Consider the following 8,205-nt stretch of genomic DNA (forward strand, 5'->3'; position numbering starts at 1 on the left):
AAAGTGCTGGGATTACAGGTGTGAACCACCATGCCCACACCTGATGAGTGTTTTCTGTGAGCATCATGTCGGCACTCCACAAGTTTTGGATTTTGGAGCATTTCAGATTTTGAAATTCTGCATTAGGGCTACTTGACCTGTATTATCCTCCCCATCTTACAAATAAGAAAACCAAGTTTCAGAGAGGCTAAGTGACTTGCCAAGGTCCTTCAGCCAGTAGCCTGTGCAGCAGGATTTTGAACCCAAGCAGTCTGGGCCCATAACATGTATGGTGTACAATTCAAAAAATACTAGTCGCTGTATTATTTTGTGTGGAAAGACAATAAGATGACACCATCAAGTTATGTTTTTAGGAGAAAAATATCACCTACCACCCGAATACCATCCCTGGTAGCAATGTTTTCTGTTTGTTTGTCTGTTTTAAGGAGTCTCACTCTGTCATCCAAGCTGGAGTGCAGTGGCTTGATCATAGCTCACTGCAGCCTCAACCTCCTGGGCTCAAGCAATCCCCCCCCCGACCTTGACCTCCTGAGTAGCTGGGACTACAGGCGTGCACCACCCCATGCCTGGTTACCTGGTAGCAGTTGAGTCTTATTTCCTGCTTGGCTTTTTTCTTAAGTGTGGTTTCTATTTGTTGGCGATTTTGCTTTGTGGTAGAGTCGTGTTCACCCTGCACCCACATGGGCCTTTCTTAGCTTAAAATGGAGACCATGGCACCACCTGCCTGATGGGGCTGATGTGAGGATGAAACCAGGTAGGGCATGGAAAGCCCTTGCTTTGGTGTTAAATACACAGGGGTGCTGTGTGTTTAATATATTCCTCCTGCAAAAAAAGGAGGGGCTGGGTGCAGTGGCCCACACGTGAAGTCCCAGCATTATGGGAGGCACAGGCAAGAGGATCGCTTGAGCTCAGGAGTTTGAGACCAGCCTGGGCAACATAGCGGGACCCCATCTCTACACAAAAATACAAATATTAGCCAGGCATGGGGGCATGCACCTGTAGTCCTGGATATTTGGGAGGCAGAGATGGGAGGATCGCCTGAACCCAAGGAAGTCAAGGCTGCAGTGAGCCAAGATCATGCCACTGCACTCCAGCCTGGGCTGGACAGAGTGAGACCCCCTCTCAACAACAACCACAACAACAACAACAAAAAAAAGGGAGAGCTCTTTGACTCCCACCCCTCCCTCTCATTTGCCCTCTAATCAGTGCTGCCCAGCAGAACGCTCTGCAGTGATGGGAATGTTCTGTGCAGAGGTCAGCAAATTTCTATAAATGTCCAGATAGTAAATGTTTCCAATTTTGTGGTGTTTATGTGGTTTCTGTTGCTGTTGCTCCTCCTCCTCTCTCTCCTCTTCCTCCTCCCTTCACCCTCTTCCCTTGATAAAACTTACAAACCATTCTTAGTTCAAGGGTGCTTTGAAAACAGGCCCTGGGTTGGATTGGGCCATCATTTGCCTGCCCCATCCTAAATGTGCACTGTCCGGTACAGTAGCCACCGGTCACGTGTGGCTTCTGGGCACTTGCAGTGTGGCTAGTGCAGATGAGAAGCTGGATTCTTAATTGTATTTAATGTTACCTAAGGTGAGTTTAAATAGTTATGTGTGGCTGGTGGCTGCATGTTGGATACACAGCTCCAAGTGACTGGCAGCCCTTTCCCATTGCTCTGGAAGGGCCTGTGTTCCCTGGACGGGGATGGCTGGGCTCGTGGGCCGCGGGAGCTGCCTGGCTGGCAGGCCTCTTGAGCTCGCTGGCATTTCAAGAGCTGTCTGAGGGCAGCTGGGCGAGCCATCCTGCCTCTGAAAGAGCTTCAAGCGCCTGCTTCCTAATTGGTTTTATTTATGCCAAGGGAGCAGGGCTCACATCATTGGCCGCCCATGTTCCAGCAGTACCAGGGCTTGAGTGTCTGTAGTTTGGGGGTGGCCTGCTGGGGGGGGTCTGGTTGCTGTGGTTACACCTTGCTTCCCTTTTCCATCTGGGTTTAGATGTCCTCATTGGCCTGATATTTCAGGAATAGGAAAATGGTATGGAGAAAAGGAGTGAGAGAATAGGAAGGAATGGAGGACCAAGAAATGCAGTCAACAGCCTGCAGCCTGTTTATTGCCGTCATGGCATAAATAATAAAAGCTGAGTTTGTTTGCTTGTTTGTTTTCTTTTTTTTTTTTTTTTTTTTTTTGAGACGTGGTCTTGCTCTGTTGCCCAGATTGTAGTGGAGTGGCACAATCACAGCTCGCTGCAACCTTGACCTCCTGGGCTTAAGCAATCCTCCCATCTCAGCCTCCCAAGTAGCTGGGGCTATAGGCGTGTACCATCACCTGGATAATTTTCTATTTTTTGTAGAGACTGGGTCTCCCCCTGTTGCCGAGGCTGGGTCTCGAACTCCTGGGCTCAAGCGATCCTCCTGCCTCTGCCTTCCAAAGTGCTGGGATCACAGTCATGAGCCACCACGCGAAGCCTGGCTGAGATTTAAAAAGCTGAGATTTCAAAGTGTTGTTACCCTGGTTAAAACCTCCTGTTTACAGAATAGGAGAAGTCCCAGAGGAGGGATGTATATAGTCAAGGAGTTGGCCGACTCCAGAGCTGTATTCCAAATCACCCCTACCTCCTGAAACAGGACTGACAGGCGGGAGGTTTAGCTTCAGACTCAGTATGTGAGTCTGTAAAGTGATTTCTCCTTGTGGGCCTCAGTTGTCCCATCTGTAAAATGGGGAAAGGTATGAATTGGACTAAAAGTATTCTCTACCCTAAGTGGTAAGATATATACACACACACACATATATACACACACACACACATATACATACACACATATATATGTGTGTGTGTGTATATATATATATAAACCCTGCCCTAAAGCTACAATGATCCCCTTGATTCCACTTTGGCCTGATTCTGGCTACATGCCAGGACTCATCATGGACACAGCCTCGTTCCTATAACATGGAGATTAAGTGTTAGGAAGGTCTGGATGGTGAAACTCTTTTCATCTGTTCCTTGGGTAAGTTGCTCTTCCTCTTGGTGTCGTGCTTTCTCATCTGTAAAATTGGGATCATCACACTTTCCTTTTATTGGGGTTTAAATGACACAGGTATTTGCGTGGTAGGCATTTGGTCAGTGTTAGGTGGTGATAGGAGGATGTTGTGTTCAATTCCAGGAGGCAGCATATTCATTGTAGGCTGGGCACATGGTACCATTTGGAATTACGCAGTCCACAACCTGATCAGCCATACCCAGCCATCTCAGGTGGCAATAGTGGTGTGTCGTGGTGGTGGTGGTTGCTTATTGTTATATTTACTTTTCCTGGAGTCCAAGGTCCCTAGGCCAAGAGGAGGGGAGAGGCCTGGTTGGCATAAGCCAGGGGCTCCCTAAGGCAGCAGTGCCTTAGCTCAGACTTCACCTCACACCTCTCTGCCTGAGAAGTGAGCCAGTTCATTCCCTGTAGGAGCAGGTAAGTTGAGACTCCAGCTGTTGTATCTTGAGCTGAAGCGGCCTCCCCTGCATTCCAGAGTCCTTCTCCCAAATGTCCCTGTCTGGTGTTCTTGAGATCCTAAACCCTCACTCTGCCTCTTTGAAGGGGCCAGAGGCTTGGCCCCTCTCCACGGTGCCCATCCCTGATGCAATATCTCCTTTGCCTCTCCAGGCCTCTGCCAGCAGACAGCCTTGGCACACAGGCACAAGAGCTGGAGCCCAGAGATGAGAGTGCCCACAAGAGGTAAGTACACCCAGAAGGAACTTCCCCTGGAGTCCTGGCCCCTCCTGAGATCACCCTCCAAAAGTCCCCTCAATGCCCCCAGCCTCCATGATTGGGCACCTGGGCAAGCTCCCCTGGCTGGTTTTCACCTTTCTCTTCAGCCAGCAGGTTGGAAATCTGGTACTAGACAAAGCCGCATCCCAGCAAGCACCATAGAGAGACGAGCATCTTCTTTGTCTCTTAGGAAGACGATTCTCCAGATGATAGGAGAGAGAAGGCTGAGTCCCGAAGTGGGCTTGGGACTTGCCCAGTGTCACGGAGCAGATGCAAGGCATAGCCAGAAGCCAGACCCTCTTGTGTCCCGTTCTGCTGACGTTAGTGTTTTGGGTATGCTTTCTCAGCACCCCACAGGAGATCCTTGGCCTTCCGAATAGCTTCCTTGAGAAAAGGGTATTATTATTCCTTTTTTGGAGAAGAAAGTAGAAGCTCAGAGAAGTGATATCTTTTGTCCAGATCACCAGCTGGCAAGTGGCAGAAGTGAGATTTGAACCTGGGAGTGTAGTACTCCAGGTTGCAAGCCCTCACCCATCATCCTCAAGAGGACGCCAGGAGGCCTCCCTTGCCAGGGTCCAGCAGGGTGATGAGGGGGTTGGGCAGGCCTAGTTCCCTGGGCTGAGCCCTCTAGCTCCTCCCAGAGTAGGGTCCCTAGCTCTGGGTAACCAGGAAGCTACTTTCTGCTTTGTGGGTTCCAGGCTGCTTTCTGTGTCCCAAGTCACCCTGCTTTTTCTTTTTAAGCCATCCTGCAGGTCGTTGCTGTCTTCTGCTCACTTCTGACTTGCCTGCTTTGAGCTATTTTCTTCAGCCTTGGCATGGTCTGATCAAGGACTGCCACTCTGGCCGTGCAACCTTGGGCAAGCTGCTTCATCGCTTTGAGCTTAGATACTGCAGGGAAAATGCTTTAGCAGAGTTTATGCTCCATAAATGCAAACACCTTTGCTAAACATAAAATGCTGAAGCTAGCCGGGTGCATTGGCTGACACCTGGAATCCCAGCACTTTGGGAGGCCGAGGTGGGCAGATCACCTGAGGTCAGGAGTTCGAGACCAACCTGGCTAACCTGGTGAAACCCCAACTCTACTAAAAATACAAAAAAAAATTAGCCAAGGTGGGGACGCTGTCACTGAAATCCTAATAACTGACAGAATTCTAGTCACAGGTCTCAGGAGAATTTCACTGAGCTTCTGATGAAGAGAAGGGGTCATTGCAGGGATTTCTGAATGGCCTCATGTCCTGTTCAGCCTGCCTCCCCCCAGGAAGTAGCCCTGAATTAGCTTTCCCCATCGCAGACCCTGAATCGAGGGTACAAATGAAGCCCCAACCTCTTCAGCAGAACTTCATCAGCACGTTTTTCTGAAGAGAGGGAAATTAACCAAGGCACAGAGAGGCCGGTGACCCCAGCCTGAGATCCATCTCTGCTTTGTCAGCTGCTTCTCACATTTTCACAGCAGCCTCTGAGGTCAGTGGATCCACCCTGATTTTGCCGCTGAAGAGACTGTGGCTAAGATGGGGGAAGTGACTCTCCCAAGCCACACGGCCAGGAAGTCCTAGTCTCTTAGCAGTTTCCACCCCAGGCCTGAGGCTGTGTTCCCTCCCCTTTGATGGTTATTTTCCACTTGCTATAGCCTAAGAGGGCCCAGGCAGCCCAAGCCCTTGCAGGTGGATAGGCCCAACCGCAGACTGGGCCCTTGGGTGGTTTTGGGTGGAACCTCACATCCAAAGAGGCATGCTGTCTTCCCACGGGCTTCCACCAGACCCCCCGTTCACTAAGTCACTCTCAGTTCCCCAATCATGCTGCGTCCTTTCCTGCCTGTGGCTCTGCACTGGCTATTCCCTTTGCTGGGAACATCCTTCATTCCCTTCTCCACCTGCCTGTTTCCTACCCACCGCTCAAAACTCGGCATGAAGGCTACCTCCTGCAGGAGGCCTTCCCTCACCTAGGCAGGTAGAACCCATCAGTCTCTCTCAGGCACGGGTCCATAGTAAGAGTAGACTTGGGAGGCTGAGGCTCCCAGCACATAGCGGGTGCCCATTACATGTTGGAATAAGTAAATAACCAATGATTATGGTAGAAATCACTAACATTCTTGGGCCAGATGGGGTAGCTCATGCCTGTAATCCCATCATTTTGGGAGGCCAAGGTGGGAGGATCACTTGAGGCCAGTAGTTTGAGACCAGCCTGGGTCACAGAGTGAGACTCTTTCTCTACAGAAAAAAAGAAAAAAAAGAAAGAAAAGAAAAGAAATTGCTAATATTCTTTCCATTGCTCCCTATGTGCTGGGCACCTCCTTAAATATTTTCCATATTGAGGGTTGCTTACTACTCATAACAGCCGTTTGAGGTTGACACTCTTAGGCCCATCTTCTAGATGAGGCTCAGAGGAGTGAGTCCCTTGCCCAGGCTCGTTCAGCCAGGAAGTGGCAGAGCTGGGATTTGAAACCCGGCCTCCCTGACTCCTTGAATGACCAGAGACTTCAGCCCTCACTTTGCTTCTGGAAAGGGGTAAGAGGGGCAGTCAGGAAAACTAAGCCTCGGAAACACAGCAAGGGTGAGGCAGAGAATGGCTGGGGCAATCTGAGATTGGCTGAGTGTCCCTCCAGGGCCAGGGGGCATCTGCATTGGGCTCAGGTTGCAAAATCAGGGGATTTTGGGGGTGATCTGGGAAGGAAGGCGGATCTGTCACTGAGGGATGCGACAGAGAGTGTGGCCTTGCTTTTTAAAATGAGCCCTTACCTGAAAAATTGCCACTGAAGTCTGATCTTCTTTATCAGCAACTCCTGGGAGGGGCGAGGAGCCCAGGCTCAGGAGCATCATTCTGTCCTACATTGTCCTCTCCCTTCCTTCCCCAATCATCCTTAAAGGTCCAGCACCCCTGAGCCTACCCAGGACACGGGCAGGAGCCTCCTGCATGGCCTCCTGATCTCTATCCTCACCCCTCAGGGGCTGTCTATAGAGTGAGTCCAGCTCCTTCCCCTGTTCCTGAGGACCTGCCTGGCCTCACCCCATCTTTCCCACTCCCCCTCTAGCCCCAGCAGCCTCCTCTCAGTTTTTTTTTTTCCTTTTTTTTTTTTTTAATTGTTTTGAGACAGGGTCTTGCTCTGTGGCCTAGGCTGGAGTGCAGTGGCCCAGTCATAGCTCACTGCAGCCTTGACTTCCCAGGCTCAAGTGATCTCAAGTAGCCAGGACTGCAGGCAGGCACCACCATGCCCACAGAGACAAGGTCTCACTGAGTTTCCCAGGCTGGTCTCAAGCTCCTGGCCTGAAGTGATCCTCCCACCTTGGCCTCCCAAAATACTGAGATTACAGGTGTGAGCCGCCACTCTCAGCCTCAAGTTCTTGAAGACCCCACACTCTTTCTCATCTGAGGGCCTTTGCACTCCCTGTTCTCTCTGCTTGTAACACCCTCCCCACATGCAAAGGCATGGCCGGCTCCTTCTCATCCTGGTCTTGGCTTGGATGCCACCTCCTTCAGGAAGCCTCCCCTGACTACCTTCCTCCTTCCCCTCCTTGGTTCCTCTCACAGTGTCCTGTTCATTTCTTTGAAACAGTTATCACAGTTTGTCCATACCTTGTGTATTATCTGCTTCTCCTGCTAGGACCTAAGCTCCTTGAGGTCAGAGTCCTGGCTGTCTTGTCCATTGTCCTGTTTCCAGCACCAAACACAGTGCCTGGCACTTTAGTGAGTGAAGAATAAATGACAGAATGATGATCCTGGAAGAAGTGTAGACCAGGATATGCTCAGCCTTCTCCTGAAAAAATGTTTTCCACTGAGGCAGAGTGGTGATTTAAAGCAGAGCTGGCTGGTCTGGGTTTGAACCGTGGACCCTGGTTTGGCTGCTTCCCAGCTGGGCAACCGAGCAACTTTTCTGTACCTTAGTTTCTTCTCTCCACAATGATGATTTCATAGCACTTAATCTGTGCCAGGCTCTGCTCATTCAGGCTCTGCTCATTTTGAGACAGGGTCTTGCTGTGTGGCCTAGGTTGGAGTACAGTGGCCCAATCATAGCTTACTGCAGCCTTGACTTCCCAGGCTTAAGTGATCTTCCCATCTCAGCCTCTCAAGTAGCCTCTCAAGGCGCATTCCAGAAATACTTACTGAGCAACTACTAGGTGTCGGGTGTCGGGCACTGTGCTAAGAGTTGAGGGGTACAGCAGTGAACAAAACCTGAGCAAAACTCACTGCCCTCATGGAGCAGACATGCTGGAATCTGACATTATATATTTTGATAGTAAATTTTATAATAATGATTACTGTCTCCATTGATCCAATGAAACAGCTGAGGGATTGAGGAGCCTGCCAAGGTCCCACAGCTAGGAAGTGGAGAGAAGGATTTGAACTTAGGCTGTCAGGCTGTAGCATCCCTTGGGCTGATAACAGTACCTGCCTTCCTAAGGTTGTTGGAAGATCCCATGAGTTAAGATAGGTAAAGTGGCTGGGCACTGTGGCTCACCCCTGTATTC

This window comes from Colobus angolensis, unplaced genomic scaffold, assembly GCF_000951035.1.
Source record: "Colobus angolensis palliatus isolate OR3802 unplaced genomic scaffold, Cang.pa_1.0 Scaffold139, whole genome shotgun sequence".
Lineage (NCBI taxonomy): Eukaryota > Metazoa > Chordata > Mammalia > Primates > Cercopithecidae > Colobus > Colobus angolensis.